The following is a 22,537-nucleotide window of genomic DNA, read 5'->3' as shown; positions in this document are numbered from 1 at the left end:
ATAATTGCACATGGTGGCAAGTCAAATAAAACACCTACAGACCATTTCCTGGACCCTTGTACTTGGCATAAACACTTCCTTGAGCTGTATGCCACTCCAGTTGCCCCTGCTACGCCTGACCAAGATCCTACTGCTTCCTCTGACGGTCCTTCACGAACAACACACAACGTCCCACTCAAATTCAGTATTGAGGATACTGCACTAGCCGTAGCTGCCATCAAGCCAGCAAAGGCGCCTGGCCCAGATAAAATACCAGGCGACCTCTTGAAGCATACCCTAGAGGTATGGGTGCCTTACCTTAATCTTCTGAGCAACGCAATAGCTAGAGGGTAGCCCATTCCTGAATCTTGGAAATGGGCGGAGATATACTCAATTTATAAAAAGGGTAGAAGTCAGGTGGAGTGCCTGCTAAGGCACTTCGGTGGATCCTATCTGTTCGCTAGGGAGCGATCGAGGAAGAGGACTTTGAGCAGTCGTTTGAATTTTGGAAAAGAGGGGATTATTCTGATATGGGGGGGATAGAGTTCCAGATTTTGGGCGCGTTACCAGCAAACGACCTGGCCGCTGTTTTTTGTTTGTGTGTAATCAGGGGGATGAGTAGCAGAGTGTTGGAGCTCCTGAGGTTCCTGGTCTGGCCGGCTTTTTTGAGTTTGGAAGCCAGGTATTCCGGTTTGCCTGTGTGTAGGGCTTTGTACGTGAGGCAGGCGGTTCTGAAGCTGGCCCGCATTTCAATAGGGAGCCATTTTAGTTCTCTAAGTGCAGGCGAGATGTGGTCGAATGTCTTAGTTACAGTGACCATTCTTGCTGCTGCATTGAGGGTTGTTTTGAGGGGGGTGAGGTGGGATTTTGCTGTACCAGAGAGGACTGTATTCCTGTACTCTAGTCTGGACAGCACCAAAGCTTGAGTGGCATGTTGAAGGTCCTTGGGCGGGAGGAAGAGTTTTATTTTTTGCAGTAACTTCAAGTTGAGGAAGGCGCTTTTTGCTGAGTTTTTAATGTGTTTGTTCATGTTCAGTTTTGGGTCTAGGGTGATACCTAGAGATTTCACAGAGTCCGCCAGGGTGAGGTTGCCATTGAGTGTATCAATAGCTTAGAGCCATTCCACAATTTGGGGTTTCTCTTCTTTGTTAAAGATGAGGAGTATTTCCGTTTTCTCTTGAGTGAGTTTTAGGTTATTACTAGAGAGCCAGTGTTGGACCTCTCTAAGCGTGGCATTGAGCCTCTGGATGTCCTTAATGGAGGAGGTTTCTGCGTGTTATCTGCATATAGGTGGAAGGGGATGTTGGATTTTTTGAGTAGGGTAGTGAGGGGTTCAATGTAGATATTAAAACGTTGTTGGGAGAGCACTGACCCTTGTGGAACACCCCTGCTTACGGGGTGTAGGTCAGATTTGAAGTTTTTAATTTTTATTCTTTGGGAGTGGTTGTGGAGGAAGGAGGAGAACCAGTGTAGGACCGTCTCTTCAAGACCTGCCCTTTCTTGAAGAACCTTGATGAGAAGTTTATGGTTGACCGCATCGAAAGCTGCTGATAGGTCTAGGAGAATGAGAAAGCAGCATTGGTCCGAGTCGAGTGACTTGTGTATATCATCTATGACATTGACGATTGCGGTTTCCGTGCTGCAGCCCTTTCTGAAACGCGATTGGTGAAGATCGAGAAGATTGATGTTGTCCAAGTGTTGGGACAATTGTGGGAGTACGCATCTTTCCAGGATTTTGGATAGAAGAGGAAGGTTCGAGAAAGGTCTGCAGTTGTTCAGGTCCTTTGTGTCTGAGCCAGGTTTTCTCAGCAAAGGCGTGACTTGTCCAACTTTGAGGCAGTCTGGTACGGCTCCGGATCTCAGGGAGCTGTTTATGATCTTGCACCAAAGTAGGGCTAGGACGAGTTTCAGTTCCTTGGTCAGTTGAAGGGGTAGGTGATCGAGGGCGTGGGATGAGGGCTTAGCGCTGGAGATTAGTTTAACTATCTCTGCTTCCTGAATGGGATTGAAGGAAGTCCTGTGCTTAGGAGTGTGGTAAATAAAGTATTACCCTGTCATAATTTCTATACTTAAACAAAGGGTCATGCATATAATCAGAGGCAGAGTCCGTGGTGTCCGATTCAAAAGGGCTTTATTTCAATAACTCGAGTTAAGGGAGAATCGGTTCCATCACCACTAAGGTTCAGGAAGGGTCTTCTGAACTTTATTCACAGAGTACAATATTTATACATTTAATCTTGTACATAGGGAGGAGAGCTCCAGGCAGAAAAAGAAAGAGAGAGATGAGAGCATGTGGGCGTGTATGAGGGCGTACATGTGGGCGTTCACTTGAGGAGTCATAAGTGAGCCATAGGTGGGCGGATACATGGAGGGGGTCTGCATGGCCAGCTGGAACCTTTGCCCTACTTGTGTGCGCAACTTGGTCATAACGTGCAATTGACGTGTAACTGGGGGAAGCTGGGGGGAGCTGACTTTCGGTCTAGTAGAGAGGCCTTCAGTGTCAGGACGACCTGCACATCTGGTATTATCTGATATCTTAGGTCCGGGGTTGTATTATCTGAAGTAAAGGTCGCTTCTTCACCAAGAGCCGGTGTAGGCATATATTTCTTCGTTCATTTGCGTGGGGGCTTTGAGTTTTCTATGGATGTGAGCTCTGCAAATCACTTAAATGGAGACAGAAAAGCTAGGCCCTATCTCTGCAGACGGGTTCTGTTTACCTTCTTCACCAGGCAGGAATGTGATTCTGTAGAGCAAGCAGATAACTGTTTTGCAAAATACTGTCTTGGCACCACGGGCTGGGCCCCTCTCGGCTGAGCCAAAAGTATGCGAGAGGTCAGGGATACGTAGCTGAGCTGCAGCTTTCAGAGTGTCTGGAGGCATGGAACCTTAATTCGTGTCCTGGCTCAGGCCAAGCCACAAAATGGGTTCATCTCGATATATTAAAAGTGCACAATGCAAATACATGGGTAACATAGGCCTCAGTGCAGAATTAACGTTTCTTTCATGGGAGACTTGGTAACTGGCATCCTAATGTGGGACGGAAATGCAGAGGCATTATTATTGCAGGCCATAAAGGGAAATGGATGACATGCACATACACTAAACATGGGGTACACGCTGGGGACACATTGGCCATGTAAAATTTCATTTTCCTCATTCCCTCCTTGTCCCCTACTGTACCCTTCAGGACACATCTATATTCATGAGACCGTATATCTGATCATACAGCATCATTTGTTCATCTTTTATCTTTTGTATACGTGGATGGGGAACACAGGCAGTGGCACACAGGCCGCAAATCGCCGGGCCACACTGCAGACAGAGACAGCAGCCGAATATCATAAGCAGTATCATTCTTAGGAACGACAACATTTTCCATCCCCATGCTGATATTACACCCCAGAGCCAACCGGACCAAGTCCATGTGCCTGGGTCTTGATGTATATCATGAGCAATCTTGTGAAGCCTTGTTATTGCTGCGTACACAGATGGCGCGGTATTCGGAATGAAAACGCAACAACTGGAGCCAATCACTCTACAAGCCCCGCCCCTATCTGCCAGGATGACGTCAAGAACAAGACGGTTCTGAAGAACAACAAGTCTCATGGCAGACTGTTCCTGGGTCAAGTTCGCCAGGGCAGATGCAGTCTCATTTACTACTGCTTCCAGAGTTCTTGTTAACCTGCGTATGAGTTTACTGTTTTGGACGGGACCTATGAAGAAAAAGAATCCTCTATTGAAATCTGTATATTGCTCCCAAGCTGTCTCAGTCTGATCAATCACGGGGGAATCGGTCTCCCTCCGGTGTCTAACATGCTCTAGTCGTGAATCTCGATGATAATGGGATGGGGCTAGAAAGACAGGTGGCAGTAGGAACACTATATAACACGTCCCACTCCAGTCTAAGGGCAGATGTACATATGCTGTCTGACCGTAAATGAAATAGGTATGGCGAGATGCTTTGAAAGAAGACTTTCCTTTATCATTAAACTCGACTACAGCATTACACTCGCTGTGTCCCATATGTACTGATCCTTTCTTTCTAACACACAAATCACCTTTAACTGGTAGGACTGTAATAGTCGGTGGACCTGCATTTTGCATGGGCTGAACATTCAAAATCATAAAGCTAAGGGAAGCATTTCCTTGCTTGTACGCCTCATTTTCTAGATCGGTCCCCTGTCTTTGGGGAAGTCCGTCTTCGTTTGGAAAACATGCCTCATTCATTACTTTATTCAAATTTCCCCATATCCAGTCGCCCTTGTAAACTGTGGACTTTCTGTCTAATGATGACATTAAAGCAAACCATGCTCCGCACGAACCATTGTGGGAGAACGGAAAAGGGAAGAAGGGCAGAACTCCCTTTGTCTTTTGATAAGGTGGCAGTTGGCCACATACCCAGCAATCTGTTGCATTGCTGGTCTGATGAGAACGGTGCAACATTCGAATGAAAGTATTGTTGCGCAGGGCTAGTCGATATGACAGTTCATGGGGAGGCAGATCACTGAATGTATGCTCTACAGTGTCATTAAAGGAAAAGTGTATATGTGAGGCAATAGGAGGAAAGAAAACATGTAATATTAAGCTGATACATATTATAGTGATGCACAGAAGAGACAGAAAAATCAGAGTTACTATACATCTACTGCGTAATATCTTGCAGTATTTTTTTCTCATTTTTCTCTTTTTACTATTCTGGCCTTTATGGTCTACGATCTTATACATGTCAGGAACCTGTCTAACCGATTCACCACCTAGTGGACTTAAACAATTAAACGCTGTCTGACTTCCTAGATCGTAACTTGGACCTATACTCTTGCTGTGGAGTCTTTTCTAGCAAAGGGGGCTTATAGTCTGTGAAGTCTTTTGACTTTATCAAAGTTCCAGAATCTCCAAAGTACTTTTTACAATGATGGGCATGAAGCCATCCCTTTCTTCCTTCGACTTTGATGGCTGTCCTCGTGGTCAGTAACACTAATTTCGGTGTCTTCCAGCGTGGCTCAAGGGGACTTGATCGATCAAAATTCCTCAAGTAGACATAATCTCCAGGGACTATGGCATGCTCCTTGACCTGGGTGTTGTCAGGGAAGGCGGCTGCAACCTGTGAACGACAAGAGAGGAGTGCAGACATCAAGGAAGCCAGGTAATCTGTCAGCATGTTACTGTCAACATCAGTTATTTTCTTAGGCATAGGCGTACCCCACATATTTGGCGGTCTACCGAAAACCACTTCATACGGAGATAGGCCTGTTCTGGAATGGGCTACCATACGCATGTAAAAGAGGGCAACCAGCAGGGCTACCATCCAATCCACGCCTTTTTCTGCACAGATCTTTGCTAATTTTGTCTTTATTGTCTGATTATGGCGCTCGACAAGTCCTGCTGCTTCAGGGTGCCGTACACAATGAAACTTCCACTGATATCCTAACAGGAGGGACACTTGTTTCATTAATTCAGAAGAAAAAGGCTGACCATTGTCTGAGTACACGACACGGGGCAATCCATATCTCGGGAAGAACTCTCGCACCAATTGCCTGGCTGTGGTCACAGCAGTATAATCTGGGACTGGATACGCTTCTGTCCATCTAGATAGTGCACACACAACTACCAGAACATACTTGTAACCTCTACATCTGTCCATTTGGATATAATCCATCTGGAGGACCTCAAAAGGGTGGTCAGGAGGATGAAATCCGCCTTGTTCCACCGGAATGCCTTTACCTGGATTGAACTGGCAACAGATCATACAGGTTCTGACTTTTTGCTTCGCTGCTGCACGCAGGTGCTTGTTAAACCAGATATTCTGTAAGCTGTCTAACATTGCCTTCGCTCCCAAGTGTGCTGGACTATGTGCTGTGTTTATGATTACTTGTACCATGGCATCAGGAAGAAACCATGTTCCTTTTCCCTTAGTCATCCAACCTTGGTCAGTCTGGACCCCTCCTTGTTCAGTCCATTTCTTTATCCCATCTGAAGTGGCATGTGTCTGTATGTCGAGTACATCTTGAGAAGGATCCCTGACTGTCATACTTTTTGTCAGTAATGGTACCTCTGTCTTTGTCGTGTCTGTTGGTGTCTGGGCTGTAAATTTAGCAGTTCGGTCTGCCAGGTCATTACCCTGGGAAATGGTATCTGTAACTTTGGTGTGTGCTTTGCATTTCATGATAGCTATGGCTGTAGGTAAATGTATTGCTTCTAACAGAGCCTGAATAAGCGGACCGTGCTGAATTTTAGCCCCATGGGAGGTCAAGAAACCTCTCTCCCTCCATAATACTCCGAAGTCATGAACTACCCCGAAAGCGTATTGTGAATCTATATAAATGTTCACTTTCAAGTTCTTAGCTCTTATGCAGGCTTGTGTCAGAACGATAAGCTCTGCTGCTTGTGCTGATAGTATGTCTATTCTTTGTGTCTCTATGACTTCAGTAGCAGTGGTCACAGCATATGCTGCCACTAACTCTCCCGTACTTGTTCTCATGCATGAACCATCTACATAAAGTGTCAGGTCAGGGTCTGTCAGTGCAATGTCTGTCAGGTCTTGTCTTGGTTTCGTCACTGTATTCATTATTTCCACACAGTCATGTGGTGCGGTGTCTACTGTACTTGAGGGCAAAAGTGTAGCAGGGTTAAGAATGTTACATCGTCTGATCTCTATGTGTGGCTGAAATAACGTCAGTTCATATCCTGTCAGTCTCGCTACAGTCAAGTGTTGTGTCTGTGTCCTGTTCAAGAGAACTTCCACTGCATGCGGTACCTGGACTGTCAGGGGGTGTCCCATCACTATGGAGTCACTCTGTCTTATGGCTAGGGCGGTTGCTGCAACTGATTTCAGGCACGCAGGCAGAGCCTGGGCCACTGGGTCGAGTGTACTAGAAAAATAAGCACAAGGCTTGTGCTTTCCTGCTTGGTCTTGTGTGAGGACAGATAATGCTGTTCCATCCCGTTCAGTCACAAAAAGTGTAAAGGGTTTGCTGTAACAAGGAGTCGCTAAAACTGGCGCTTGACATAAGGCTCTTTTTAATTCTTCAAATGCCAAGGTATGTTCTTGTGTCCAAGGGAGGACAATCGAAGACGCTGCCTCCTGTGTTGTCAACTGTATGAGTGGTTTGGCTAGATAGGCATACTGGGGAATCCATTGTCTGCAGTATGAAGTGAGGCCAATGAAGGCCCGTACTTCCTTTTGTGTCTTTGGCTGTGAAAGGTTAGCAATTAACTGAATACGTTCTTGTGTCAGCTGTCTACCCCTCTTGGACAGCAAGTGTCCAAGGTACACCACTTGCTGTGCACAGAATTATAACTTTGAAGGGGACACTTTGTGCCCCTTGTCTGCCAGAAAGTGTAAAACTGTCAGTGATGCATTTTCGCAGTCTGGTTCTGAACGTGCTGTAATTAGGATGTCGTCTACGTATTGGAGCAGTACAGTGTTGGTAGGCATGTTAATACTGTCCAGCTGTCTCTTTAATGCTTGGCTGTAAATGCTAGGACTCTCTGTAAAACCTTGGGGAGCTCTCGTAAATTTAAAGCTGCGTCCATTTAAACTGAATCCGAAGAGATACTGGCTGTCAGGATGAATTGGAACGCTAAAGAAAGCATTCTTCAAGTCAATGACTGTTAAGAACGTTGCTTCAGAATCAATAGCAGTCAGTAATGAAGAAATGTCTGGGACCACTGGGTACTGTGGAACTACACATTTATTCAATTCTCGAAGGTCAACAACTAGTCTGTAAACTGGTGGTGCATTAGGGTCTGTTCGTTTAAGGATAGGAATAACTGGCGAGTTACATACATTCGAGTCAGTCTCCACTACCACCCCATGTGCAATGAGTTCGTCAACAATTTTCAATAAGGCCACTACGGCATCAGGTGGTAACTTGTATTGTCGTATACGGGGTAGTACTACTCCTGCTTTGAGTGTGACATGGTGTGGTGTTATGTTCATGTAACCTACATCAGTCGGGTGCGAGAAAAAGTCCTAGGACATCTAAGTGTGTGAGTGGACAATTAGGTCAGACCAGTGATCAAGAAGGAACAATCAAAAAAGGTTGTCAAATTTATATACAATTAACATAAAACTCATATTCCACAAAGTAAAAAATATTGACAGAAACATAGGAATAGTCACATAAATAATGAAAAAAGCATAAAAACTCACTGTTAATTGTCTATTGGAACTGTATGTAATTTTGAGAAGAAATTTTTATACCCATCATATTGTTTGGCCCTTTGGTCATTTCTAATATGATTTTTAAATATACTGATTAAAAATATACCTTTTATATAAATTTGACAACCTTTTTTGATTGTTCCTTCTTGATCACTGGTCTGACCTAATTGTCCACTCACACACTTAGATGTCCTAGGACTTTTTCTCGCACCTGTTGCTACCCTGCCCTAGGAGTCTATAGATTTTCACTACCCAGGGGGTCCTTGTTATTCTCACCTACCTACATCAGTCGGACCTTGTGCCCATAGGTGCTGTGGTACATTCTGGAGCTGTGATCAAAATCTGTCAACACATAATGTCCTTTAAAATCACGTAAGAACAATTGCACTCCTTCCGGAGAACAACATATAACTGCTCCTAGTTCTTTTAATGTCTTTATACCAAGTAAGTTTTCTGGACATGATTTAGTAAGTAGCAAGTCTGTGGTACGTGACAATGGACCAACCCCTAGGGAGACTGGTTTCGATACTTCATTAACAATAGGCTTTCCTGAAAATCCCAGGGAAACATTCTGTGAGCCCGAGAGGGGTGCCCCTGGAACCTCGTCATGACTGATGGTAGTTCTGCTCGCCCCTGTGTCAATCAGAAATTTTCTGTCTTGTCCCAATACACGACTATGTACATACGGACCCTCTTGATCTACAGGAACCTCAATAAGGGGCAAGCCAACTTCCCTCTCAAGGCTGTTTCATGAGTATGCTTGATATTCTGGATAGTCTGACTGTGTGTACTGATACATTTGCTGTGTGGCATGAACGGGCGGTGGTGGGGGTGGAAAATTCGCTACTGTCTGTTGTGTGCTCTGTGGGGTGCTATTTTGCCTAGGAACGTGTGGTCGTTCTTTTGTCTTGCCTGTAGCTATATTGTGTTTCAGGACAGCACATTCATTTACATAGTGACCTGGTTGCTTGCAATAATTACAGTTCCCTTTGACAGGTGTCGTGGTATTTTTGCCATTTTTGTTCGCGTTTGCTGGTACCGATTGGGCAACCAGCACCTTCATTTTTGTCTCTTTCATGCGTCTCTTTTCCTGATCCTGTTCTTCTCTAATCCTGTTCTGGTGATATTGTAACATTTGCAACATTTGGGAAGGGCTGTTTGCTTGCCAAGTACTCTCAACCTTCAGTACTCTATTCTTGATCTGGGGTAAGGAATTCTCTACTAATTTGCTCACGAAAAGATGAGGATATGACTCACTACTGGGCTTAAGGCCACTATTAATAGAGAAACATTTCTCGAATCTAGAATAGAAGTCACTTGTGTCCTCTTCTGGTTTCTGTTTACAGGCTGAAATAGCATCCCAGTCTTCCTTTTTAGTAATCAATAGTCTCGGCAAAACCTGTATTAGGAGTTCAGGTAGTTCTCTAGCTTTGTCCCCAAGACCAACCCCCGGAAGCCTGGCTTTATCCTCTGTTTCCAATTCTGCCCAACTTAACTTTTTCTCTCCCACCTCCCAGTCTTTTTCCTTAAGCTTTTCATAAATACCTTCAGGCAACAGTACTTTCAATAGTTTCAGAATGTCAGCGTACGTGTAATCTCCGATGCGGAGAATGTCTTTTAATTCACGGTGAAACCCCCCGGGGTCCTTATCATGGCAGGGCAGCATCTTTTTCATTTCCAGTATTTCTAATTTCGTCAAGGGGGTGTAAACATACACTCGTTGAAGCTCACCTGTTGCATTTTTGACTGGATGTACCTCTCGTAGGGGATTCTGTCTGTCTATGTATAGGTGCTTTCTCTCGTTGTGTGGGGCGGGAAACATGCATGTGGTCAGAGAATTTAAGTACTTATGTCGTTGATCCAGGATCACATTAATTAAGTCAGTACCCAGGCCTGTCCATCTTTCTAGAAGTATGTCGTCCAGTAATTTATACAATGGACCGGGATCAGAATATTGACTTTCATACAACGTTATTAAATGTTGGACCATGTAAATACCAGCCAAACGCTGTTCGTTCGGCGGAAGGCTCAAGAAAGTCTGAGCCACTATATCATCGCTATATATGTTAGAATTGGACACCCATTGGGTGGCTGACCGGACCAATTCCTTTTCGTGTGGGGTGTGAGAACGTTCGCTCTCTATCCGTCGTTTCAGTGCTTTTTCAGTAGCTTGGAATAGATTTTCAAGGGAATATCTTTCTTTTATAGCCTGTCCCTGTTTACGGTAATCGAGGCACTTGGGCCTGTCAAACTGTCGGGCCTTGCCTACATAATTCATTTTGTCCTTTGGCTCGTTTTCTGACTCTTCCGATGATGACTCACCCTTCTCGTCAGACTCTACTCTGTGTATCGCTACTATTTCCTTTCGTATTTTCTTGTACATGCTATCTGTCTGTCCCTGTTTGTCATGCCGACCGGTATCTATGTTGTCACTCCATTCTTTCAAACCATGCTTTACATCTCCGTCTCCTTGGTCTTGTTCCCTGATCAGACAGTTAATCATAAAACGTAGGATGTAGTTCTTAACCCCTACCTTTCTGTGTTTCATGGCCTCTTCTATACACTTGGGTCCCTCCCCCGTTCTAATGAAACGGTATATTTTTTCTAGGTGTTCTTTCATGTCTGGTAGTGTGATCAAATAGTCGACGGCTTGTCTTAGTCTTAGTGAAAACACAAGCATTGAACCCTTTCCTGGTACTGGATCGTAAATACAGCGGGCGATTGCTACATCTACGTTAAACTTATATGGCGTTGACGTTCGCGTTGGCGTTAACGTTGGCATTGGCATTGGCATTGGCCCCCCTCCCCCTACGGCCCCTGGCCCTACATCGTCTTTCACAGTCTGCTGGAGCTGTTGGAGCTGAGCCGCTGATGGGCGCGGAGGGAAATCTGCGTCTACATAGTCCGGTGCGGGCTCCTCTAGATAGGAGGAAATAAAAGCCTCAGAGGCTGTCTGCTTCTTTCTACGTACTCTAAAGGGTACAGGTGGTGGAGTTCGCGACCTACGGGGTGTTTCTGAGGGGGTCACTCTAGCTATTTCTTCTGAGAGGACGGGATAAATACCAGTAACTACGGCATTTCTTTCTCTATCAACCTGTTCTGCCTTGACTCGTTCCCCCTCCTCCCGCAGTTCTTTTTCTTTGGCTTTCTCCGCTGCTTGTTTACTTCTCTCTGCTTGGTGGAATTCTTTTTCTGTTCTCCTATGTGACTCTTTGCGCTATAACTCAATGGCATCTTTCTGAGAGGGTCTTACTTTCCTTTTCCATAGCGCTTCCTCTACTTTCATAATGCATTCAGAATCCCACGTTCCTGAGGCAGGCCATCTGTACTTTTCCTCTAAATCCTTCGTGTAATCTACCCATAAGTCTAAAAACAATACGGCATCTAGCCCGTGTTTATTATACATGTAATGACCAGGTGTGTCTCTAGGCGGGATGTTAACTGACTCTTCGAGTATGCCTTTCCAAGTCCCTATCTGACATAATTTCGAAAACAGTGGCATGTTGAAACCAACTCAGGTTACAGATTCAATGAAAACACAATACACACAAAAATACTCTGACTGAAACAATCATTCACACTACAACACTAAAACATTAAAACAGATACAGTTTGACTAGATACATGTACTTGAAAACAGTTAACTTTATGCACTGGAATACAGTTCAACCATACCGGTCTCTTAAAGAGACACGTCTTTACCGTGCCCACCGAAATGGACCCGTCTTTACCGGTCTAGTAAAGAGACACGTCTTTACCGTGCCCAGCGAAATGGACCCGTCTTTACCGGTCTCGTAAAGAGACACGTCTTTACCGAGCTCAAATAAATGAACCCGTCTTGAACTTTATGCGTTCCCAATAGCGGTACTCACCGGGAAGCAGAACTTGAAGGCCTCGGAAACTTGATACTGCCTGCGCATGCGCCACGGAACAGGTGGACCTTCGGAACCCTCGGACCTTGCTCTCTCACGGGTTGGGCTCTGGTTGGGATGATCCACTGTGGAATTTTAGTTTACGAGCTGAACATCATCTGCGCCAGCTTGTCACCCACGTACAACGTACACGACAGCCATTTTAGGTATCATGGTGTCCCTGTCCACGATCGATCGCCAGCGCGCTCCTCTGACCCTGCAGGCATCCTCCGCGCACCCTGGCTCCCCCCTCCCTCCCTCACATGAGCATAACACTTCTCCTCCTGCATGACCCTGTCCTTGGGAGTCACGCCCGCGCCTGACCAGCACCTCCTCTCCTTCCATGAATACCCCTCTGTTGATAAGCCATCCCTCCGCGTTCAATTGTCCACGCGGCATGAATACCACTCCTTTGATGACCCCTTCCCCCGAGTCCGACTGTCCACACAGGTCCGAGGCCATCGCCTAAGCCGGGAGATATCATTTACTGCCCCTTATTGTGTGGAGTCACTCCTCTTCAAAGGACACACTATTGATCATGGCCCCCCACCCCATGGGATACGATCAGGCGCACACATCCTAAGAATCGGCGGAACACTCAGCCGCGTGATAGCCGCCTCCTGTTATCAGCAGGGTGAGGACCTCTATTGTGGATGTATGTGGGGGTGGGCTTGACACGAGGATTATGGGGACGTCATTTCATAAGTTTAAAGAGTCTTTTATGCAATAAAGAATGCTCACATGTCATAAACCAGGGTATAAGAGGCCAGGCCTCAGAGAGGCTGTTAGAGCACCTCGAGACGATACCTTGTTGTCTGATCTGATGTGTTCTGCTCCGTCGGAATAAACTTCTGTTTCCTGCCTTCTGGTCTCCGGCGCCTGCCTCATTGCTTGGTAATTTGAATGGTACAAAGGCAGTTAGCGCCGGGCAAATCTTGAAGAAGGTCATAGCCCTACCCTTTTTTTCACAATTGGCGTCCCAAAGCGTGGGGCCCATCAGCGACACGTGGATCCAGTGGGAGAGGTCCCGACGACAGAGTGAACGACTGCAACGATCGGGAGAGCTCGTGTCCGGTAGACCCTCGTCTGACAGCCGATCATCCGACCTTCACTAGTTCCGAACAGACCTCTCTCGAGTGATCTATGGTCCTGACTGGGAACCATCAGGAGTGCCACGAACATCGCGAAGAATAGAGGACGATCGGGCGCCGGATTCAGAAGACAGGAAACCGTCCATGCGGTCCGGGTAAGGTCGTGTAAACACGACAAATTGAGAAATGATTGTTTGATTTGGATAATACTAGTATTACGCTTTGTTGATCCCTCTGGAGATTCACCGTCTGCAAACGGAGAAACAACAGGCTCTCTCTTTGCAAACAGTGAAGGATAGGTAACGCAGACTTTTGTCCCCGTTGTAATCCGTCGTGCCTATCTTCCTCCCCCACTGTTTTCCCGAACTGTCGTTCGTGGATTGTTGTCTGGAGATTCTTTGTCTGCAAACAGGGAAGAACAAGGTCTCTCTTTGCAGGTAGAGAAAGAGTGGGTAACGCAAAACTTTAACACGTCGTACCCACTTATTCTCCCCATTGATTGTTTGATTGACCGTACATTAAGTGTTCGGTATTGGTTCTTTTGAGGTATTCACCGCCTGCAAACAACGGAGAATAGAAATATTCTGTCTAGTCTTTGCCCGCCGTGATAAGATAGGTAGTGCAGACCTTAGTCCCCGTTGTAACCCGTCATGCCTATCTTCTCCCCACTGATTGGTAGCCTGTTCAGCCCGGACCGCTTATTAGAGATGAACCATCCAGCTCCGCTGGAAGGCACCCCTAATAAGGACATGTTCACTAAGCATGGACTAGTCGCTATAGCTTATACTAAGCTATGGCATAAATACACCAAGAAGAACCCCGAAAGTCAGTGGCCACTGATAGGTTCCTTTGATGAGCATAAAATAAAAACATTAGAAATAGCGCTCCAGAAAAATAAGACTACGCCCACTATGCTCGATAGTATCGGCATGTGGCGCAAAGAAACGGAACAACGAAGAAAAAGAGAAGAAGCAAAAATAGGGAAAGAATTACGAAATGCAGCCCACCTAGCCGCTAAGCAATTAGAAGAAGAAATAAAGGAAAGAAAGGAAGCTACACAAAACCAAGAATCAGGGTCGACAGGTCAATGTCCTGTTAGGACCCCCTCTGTGCTCTACCCTGAATTGCCCTCCAAACAACGGGCGAACGATGAGTTACTGCTAGGTCCCCCAATCATCTACATGCCCCCTCCATATGCCCCCTGCCAACAACACCTGCAGGCCCTGAGTGCGAATGAGAACGGCCTTAGCGCTAGTGCACCAGCCCTCACGGCCTCCGCACCAGCCACATTAGCAGCACTACCAGATGCCCCCGAGGTTAGCAAGCACTCACCAGCCAGACCAAACAGGTTGAGCAAAGAAGAGCGGGATGGGATTGACAAAATAGCAAAGACACTAGTGGAACGAAGGGAGAGCGAAGAATACACGATGAACATGTATAACTCGCATGCCGACAGCCACAGACGGCATTTCATTTTGCGATTCAGCTACCACACCCTGAACGCATATGAGGATAGGTATCAAAGTAAGGGCCCCGCTAAACTGACAACGCTGTATAGGAAGATTGATGTTGGAGATGGGACTGAATGTGAGGCGACGGAGCTCTTCATGCAGACGCTTGAGGTCTTCCGCCACCTCACGGAACAAAAACCAGAAGCCAAGGTTACAGTCCCTGAAACGACCTCCGTAGAAATAGCCAACACTATGATGCCCATCAGAGAAGCGGCCCCTTACTGGATCCTGCCACGTGGTCTGGGAACAAACGATGATATTAATCACGCAGATGCAAAAGGGAGGGTTGTGTACAATTGGGTTTACCAACCATGGGACCGACAAGATATCCTAACTTTTAGACAAACTCTGCCCGATTTAAGAAAGAACATTCTATACCGAATTAGGCACAGCCTTGGGTTCGACGATAATGACTTTAGCGGACATTGACTTGTTTTTCGGGTTATGCCTGCCAGCTGACGTGTGGAAGCAAATCCGGAAAACTGACCGCACAGACCTGTTTGGACATACCTGGAACCAACTCAGTGAACTAGATAGACAGCGAGAGCCTGGAAGGAAACCAGTAAAGGACATATTAGAACTCCCAGACAAATTAGTTCAGAAGTTAAAGACGCTGATCCCAGAGAAAAAGGTAGATTGGTCGATAGTCACGGCCTGTCGTCAGAAACCCCAAGAAGATGTATCAGAGTACTTCTCCCGATTCGAGACAGTGTTCTCCGACTACAGTGGCCAAGACATGACCACCGCAACCGGACAACACCTGTTTGTACAAAACTATGTGAAGGGCCTGTCACAGGAGGTCTCCCAAAAACGGCAGACGAGTGAGAGTAGTTGGGGGGCCTCCAAACCCGCAGCTATCCTTCAGATGGCTCAGTATTACGAGCACCAGAAGAATGAGAATGATAGGGCGTCCGAGAAAAAGAAGAAAGATTTGAAAGAAAGGGTGATGATAGCCCAGATACAAGGTATAGCGGTCGGACGGGAACCCCAAAGGGGGAACTACCAATCGACCATCCCTAGAAATCCACCTCCTAAAGATCACACCCCAACACCCCACACTGGACGTAGAGACATTAGTGATGACCAATGTGCCTTCTGCAAAGGGTTCGGCCATTGGAAATCCCAGTGTCCGGTTTTGTTAGAGATGAACAGAAATAGGGACCCCAAGGATATAGCAGGTGGACTGAGAAATAGGGGACAAGGACGAGGGCACACAAACGACACCAACAATGACAGATCAGGGAGATCGAACACCTTTGACCGTCCCCGACAGAACCAGTATCAACTATCCGACGGTGAGAATGCCCCGACTTTGCATAGGACTGCCCGGGGCAATCCAGTCGAGCTCTGTGTTGACCAGCAAGGTCCTTATGTCACTGCTAAGGTCCTGGGTACAGAGTCTCCATTTTTGGTAGACACTGGGGCGACACGTAGTGTGTTATCGAAACGACTGATTCCAAGGGCACCCTTGTGTGGCTCACACATTACATCGATAGGTTTCGATGGGACGCCCTCCACTAACCCCCTGTCCGTGCCTATCACCTTTGACCTAGAAAGCAACACCACTGACACAACATTTCTGCTCTCCTCCAACTCCCCTGACGCCATTATGGGCATTGACTTACTGAAGCATTTTCGAGCTACCATTAGGTGTTCCCCAGATGGAATCCGAGTCATCCTGTACGACAACCCAGGCATGCCCAAATCCTGCCCTTCACGACACATGTGCTCCATAACTGACGCTGACCTGTCCTTGCTTGACACCCTGCCTCCGTACCTGTGGGCCAAAAATGACTCTGATGTGGGACGAATGATGATTGACCCTATTCATATAACTGTAAGACAGGACGCTATGCTCCCGAAACTCCCACAATATCGGATATCGCCCGAGGGAGAGAAGGCGCTGGTAGCGATCATTCAGTCTCTGGTAGATGCAGGAGTGGTTGAAGAAGTGGTTAGCAATGTCTGCAACAGCCCAATCCTACCTATTGTTAAGAAGCAAGGCGAAGGAGATGAGAAAGCGTACCGCTTCATCATCGACCTGCGAGAGATTAACAAAGTGGTTGTACCCCAATACCCCGTAGTCTCGGATATCACCACCATTCTGACCCTCATCCCGTCCACTGCCACCACCTTCACTGTTATCGACCTCAAGAATGCGTTCTTCTCTATCCCCATCCATCCAGACAGCCGTTATCTCTTCGGCTTCACCCTGAAATCCCGCTCGTACCGATTTTGTAGAGCTCCCCAGGGGTACACTGAAAGTGCCAGTATTTACAGCCAGGCCCTTAAAAGACAGCTGGACACCGTCCAGCTACCGGATGGAGTGGTGTTAATCCAGTATGTCGATGATATCCTTTTGGCGGCCGACACCACCCCACTTGCAATCACAGCCACTGTTAAACTCCTACACTTTCTTGCAGAAAATGGCCACAAAGTTTCCAAAAAGAAATTGCAGTTCTGCCAGCCACAAGTGACATACCTAGGCCATCTCCTGTCCAAAGAAGGGAGGAAACTCACACCCGACCGAATCCAAACCATCCTAGACACCCCCGTCCCAAAAACACAAAAGCAAGTCCGCTCTTTGGTTGGCCTAACCTCTTTTTGCAGACAATGGTTACCCAATTTCAGCCTCATTGTAAAACCCCTACTTGCCCTGTTGGCCAAAGATGCCCCCTTCCCGCTCCCTTGGACCCCTGAGTGTCAAGCATCCTTTAAGGAATTACGAGATGCCCTCTGTTCAGCGCCCGTCCTGGGAACCCCGGACTACTCCAAACCCTTCTCCCTCTTCACCCACGAAAGGGAGGGGTGTGCATTGTCTGTCCTGACTCAGTCTATAGGTCCAAAGCAGCGCCCTTGTGCCTACTTCTCCGCCACTCTTGATCCTGTAGCCAGAGCTTTGCCCGCCTGCCTTCGAGCAGTAGCTGCCGCTGCTGTCTCTATCCGTCAGAGCGAGGGAATCGTGCTTTCCAACTCCCTCACTGTGTTAGTACCCCATGCATTCGACACCCTTCTGAACCAAACCAAGACTCAACATCTGACTAGCGCACGACTGACAGGGTACGAATTGACGCTACTTGCACCCCACATCACACTAAAGAGATGCATGACTTTGAACCCTGCCACATTGTTGCCCCTGCCTGAAAATGACCCCGACGTTCCTCCCATACACGACTGTGTGACCCTCACGGACGAACAAACTAGGAGTAGAGTTGACCTCCGAGACACTGCTTTCACTGACCCCGATGGAGAGCTATGGGTAGACGGCTCATGCATCAAACTCCCAGATGGCACCACTTCAGCTGCCTATGCAGTAACGACAGCCCGAACAGTAGTTGAGACAGCCTGCTTCACACAACGATCTGCCCAGGCAGCAGAGCTGAAAGCCCTCACACGAGCATGCATCATAGCCACGGGGACCACCGCGAACGTATATACAGACAGCCAGTATGCCTTCGGGGTGGTTCACCATTTTGGGCTCCTGTGGAGGAAAGGGGATTCTTGACGTCCCACGGCACCCCCATCCTTCACGGAGAACTGGTTTCTGCCCTGATTGAAGCGGTTCTTCTCCCCAAACGACTAGCAGTGATCAAATGCCAGGCACACAAGAAGGTGACAGACTTAGTCGGACAAGGGAATGCACTGGCCGACATCACTGCACGAACCACAGCTGAGAATAGGACGATGACACGCATGTATGTGACCAGGTCACAAGCAGAGAAATGGACTGATGCAAGAGAAATGATTAGAGACATCCAGTCGGCCAGCACCCCTCACGAACTGACTAAGTGGGCAGGGGTGGGTTTGAAGGATGATGAGGGCTGCTGGCGAACAAAAGATGCCAACAAATGGTTGCTGCCTGACTCATACCTGATCCCCATACTGATGATGGCTCATTCCCCCGCACACATAGGATCTGCACCCATGATCGAACTCATTTCCAAAGTCTGGCACAATGATAAAATCCCCGACTCAGCCAGACGCCTAGTCCAGCAGTGCCTTATCTGTCTGCAACACAACCCTGGGAAAGGAACTGTGGTACCCCGGGGAGGGTTTGGGACCCCCAACCACCCCTTTGAGATCCTCCAGATGGATTACATCCAGCTGGAGAGATGTCAGGGCTTGAAGTATGTACTAGTCATTGTATGTGCCTTCAGCAAATGGGTAGAGGCCTATCCAACCCGTGACAACACTGCCATGACTACTGCCCAAGTACTACTGAAAGAATTCTTTCCTCGCTATGGCCTTTGTCGAATTTTATGGAGCGACAATGGCCCCCACTTCATAGCTGAGGTTATCCAACTAATCCTAAAGGGATTGGGGGTGAAACAGAGATTTCACGCAGTCTTCCACCCCCAATCCGCCGGTCTGGTGGAACGCCATAATGCCACACTGAAGTTGAAATTGTCAAAAATAGTGGCCACCACCGGACTTAATTGGCCAGACGCTCTCCCACTGGCCTTGCTATCGATGCGCTCTACTCCCACCAAACACCATTTGACCCCCTACGAGGTTGTATTCGGGTGACCGATGAACCTCTGGACTGCTCCCAAACCAACCTCCATTCATGACGTCCCGGACGTCCTACTGCCTGATTATTTGTGCAAGTTAACTAAAACGTTGTCTGTCATTCATCAACAGGTGCAGCAGGCCATCCCCGATGTTTCCAGGGGCCCAGGCCACGACATCCAACCGGGGGACTTCGTTCTAGTCCGCAACTTCCAACGGACCAAGAGCTTGGAACCCCGGTGGACGGGCCCCTGGCAAGTGCTGATCACCACACGGACAGCGCTTCGAGTGGAGGGGAAGAGGCACTGGCTGCACGCACACCACTGCCGGAAGGTCTCCGCGACCCTGGCCACGACAGAAAACGTCAACACCCAAGAAGAGCTCCTGAACAAAGATCGACCAACATTGAACTGTTATCCCGATACTGAGGCACTTGAACTTGCAAAATTCTCTGATCCCACTGTGCCAACCAGAGAAGGGTATTTCCTGCGTCGAAAGGAGGGAGCTTCGGCTAAGTAGGCCACGGACTAAGTTGAATCTCAGAACGGTGACCTAAACAAAACCAAGGGTTACCGGGAGAGAAGCTAAACGAAGTCTGTGGTTCTGCCCGCTACCGAGCACCTTGAAGATGATGGAAGCGCCAGATAAGAAGATGATGGAAGCGCCAGATAAGAAGATGATGGAAGCAACAGGAAATACCCACTACAAGAACCCAAAGACTGACAATTTGCACAAATCGAAGACAATCGCCCTCTTTATTGTCTTCCTCTTTTGCCTCCTCCTCATGACCTCCTTCTGGATCCTGGAGGAAAGCACACCGGCTCATCAAGCATTGCTGCCCACTGCACGACCAACCCCCATGAAAGAGCACCACCTGATCTCCCTGTCACCTCAGCTCCGAGAGAGACGCAGGGAGTTCTGGAACAATTCCTTCGTGCAACTGTTGCACCAGCACAACCTTGCTGCAAATGCCACAAACTGCTGGATCTGCGGGTTGCTCCCGCATGCCACTGGACACTCCATTCCCTTCATCCCTTCTCCTTTCTCAGTTCACGGCTCCTGCCTCACCTGGTTGATCCTCATGCAAGAAAGCCACAAGGATAACGCCACTTCCAGTCAGACAGTGTCGCACTTCTACTCTGGGTTCTGGCTGAACAAAACCGGAAAGACCTCTGCTCCCCTGTGTCCTGCGCTCACAGGCGCCACCTTCCTTAAAGACATTCCAGCCAAAGAACGCGTCGAAGTACAGGTGCTCCACAATCCAGCTAGATCCACCTTCTCTCACCTGCGAAAACAAACTACCGCCACTCTGACTGTGGCTCTGTCTGTTATCAATGTCACAGGTCTTGTGTGTCTCGAAGGCCAGGGAACACAGCTGGTGGGTCGCAGTTCCTGCCGAATCATCAGAACATTGGACTCAGTTGATCCCCCTTCCTTTGTTGCTTCCCCAAACATGTACTTTGTGTGTGGCACCAAAGCTTACACCTGGCTCCCGAAAGGTTGGAAGGGTATCTGCTACATTGCCTTCGTTCTCCCCCCCACGTATGTAGCCCCTGCTACCCATCACCGGCAGAGGCGTGCAGATGACATTGGACAAGCCGACTCCACTGGAGCACAGTTCCTGGATGCAGCAAAGGGACTCGTTCCCCTGTGGGGCCCAATGGCAAACAGCCGCGCTATCCGACACCTGACCCAGGCAATAGAAACAACGATCAACATCACGGCTGGCATCCTCGCTAACAACACGGCTGAGCTTCAGGCAGTCCGCCTTGTAGCCCTTCAAAACCGCCTTGTTCTAGATGTGGTTCTAGCCGATCGAGGAGGAGCGTGCCGCATCATCGGATCTAGCTGCTGCACCTACGTGCCAGATAACTCGCCTTCAGTCTACAAAGCAATTGAACACCTCCACAGACTTTCCTCAGAGGTTCACCAAGAACAAGAAGGATGGTCGCTTGGGAGCTGGTTTTGGGACACTTTGAAGGACTGGGGTTGGAGGTTGTTTTCCTTCGTACTGATACCTGTTGTGATATTATGTGGGTGTTGCCATCTTTGTGCAGCTTCGTTTCTAACTGTATGTGCCCAAAGACTTTGGACTTCCGAAATGAGCACATGAGCCCCCTCTATGAAGTAGAAATACGTGGCCTTATGGGGATAAATCCGAACTGACAAGTTGGCGAGACATGTTAAAAGGGAGGACTGTGGAATTTTAGTTTACGAGCTGAACATCATCTGCGCCAGCTTGTCACCCACGTACAACGTACACGACAGCCATTTTAGGTATCATGGTGTCCCTGTCCACGATCGATCGCCAGCGCGCTCCTCTGACCCTGCAGGCATCCTCCGCGCACCCTGGCTCCCCCCTCCCTCCCTCACATGAGCATAACCCTTCTCCTCCTGCATGACCCTGTCCTTGGGAGTCACGCCCGCGCCTGACCAGCACCTCCTCTCCTTCCATGAATACCCCTCTGTTGATAAGCCATCCCTCCGCGTTCAATTGTCCACGCGGCATGAATACCACTCCTTTGATGACCCCTTCCCCCGAGTCCGACTGTCCACACAGGTCCGAGGCCATCGCCTAAGCCGGGAGATATCATTTACTGCCCCTTATTGTGTGGAGTCAATCCTCTTCAAAGGACACACTATTGATCATGGCCCCCCACCCCATGGGATACGATCAGGCGCACACATCCTAAGAATCGGCGGAACACTCAGCCGCGTGATAGCCCCCTCCTGTTATCAGCAGGGTGAGGACCTCTATTGTGGATGTATGTGGGGGTGGGCTTGACATGAGGATTATGGGGACGTCATTTCATAAGTTTAAAGAGTCTTTTATGCAATAAAGAATGCTCACATGTCATAAACCAGGGTATAAGAGGCCAGGCCTCAGAGAGGCTGTTAGAGCACCTCGAGACGATACCTTGTTGTCTGATCTGATGTGTTCTGCTCCGTCGGAATAAACTTCTGTTTCCTGCCTTCTGGTCTCCGGCGCCTGCCTCATTGCTTGGTAATTTGAATGGTACAAAGGCGGTTAGCGCCGGGCAAATCTTGAAGAAGGTCATAGCCCTACCCTTTTTTTCACACCGCGATCCTCACCGCCTCGTGTGGATGCCTGGTCGCAGTCCGTCTCCTCCGTGGGCCTGAGGGAGTAAGCAGGAAATCCCGCTGGCGTGTACACTTTGAAGTCCGTCACAGCTGTAGAAGGGGGCAAGGGCTGGACCTACATCTCCGGCGCGTGGGGAAGGGGATTTGTCTCTATTCGGGCGCCAGATTTATGTGGTAAATAAAGTATTACCCTGTCATAATTTCTATACTTAAACAAAGGGTCATGCATATAATGAGAGGGAGAGTCCGTGGTGTCCGATTCAAAAGTGC

The sequence above is a fragment of the Lissotriton vulgaris genome, chromosome 6 (genome assembly GCF_964263255.1).
Source record: "Lissotriton vulgaris chromosome 6, aLisVul1.2, whole genome shotgun sequence".
NCBI lineage: Eukaryota > Metazoa > Chordata > Amphibia > Caudata > Salamandridae > Lissotriton > Lissotriton vulgaris.
Note: the sequence above shows the minus strand (reverse complement) of the source record.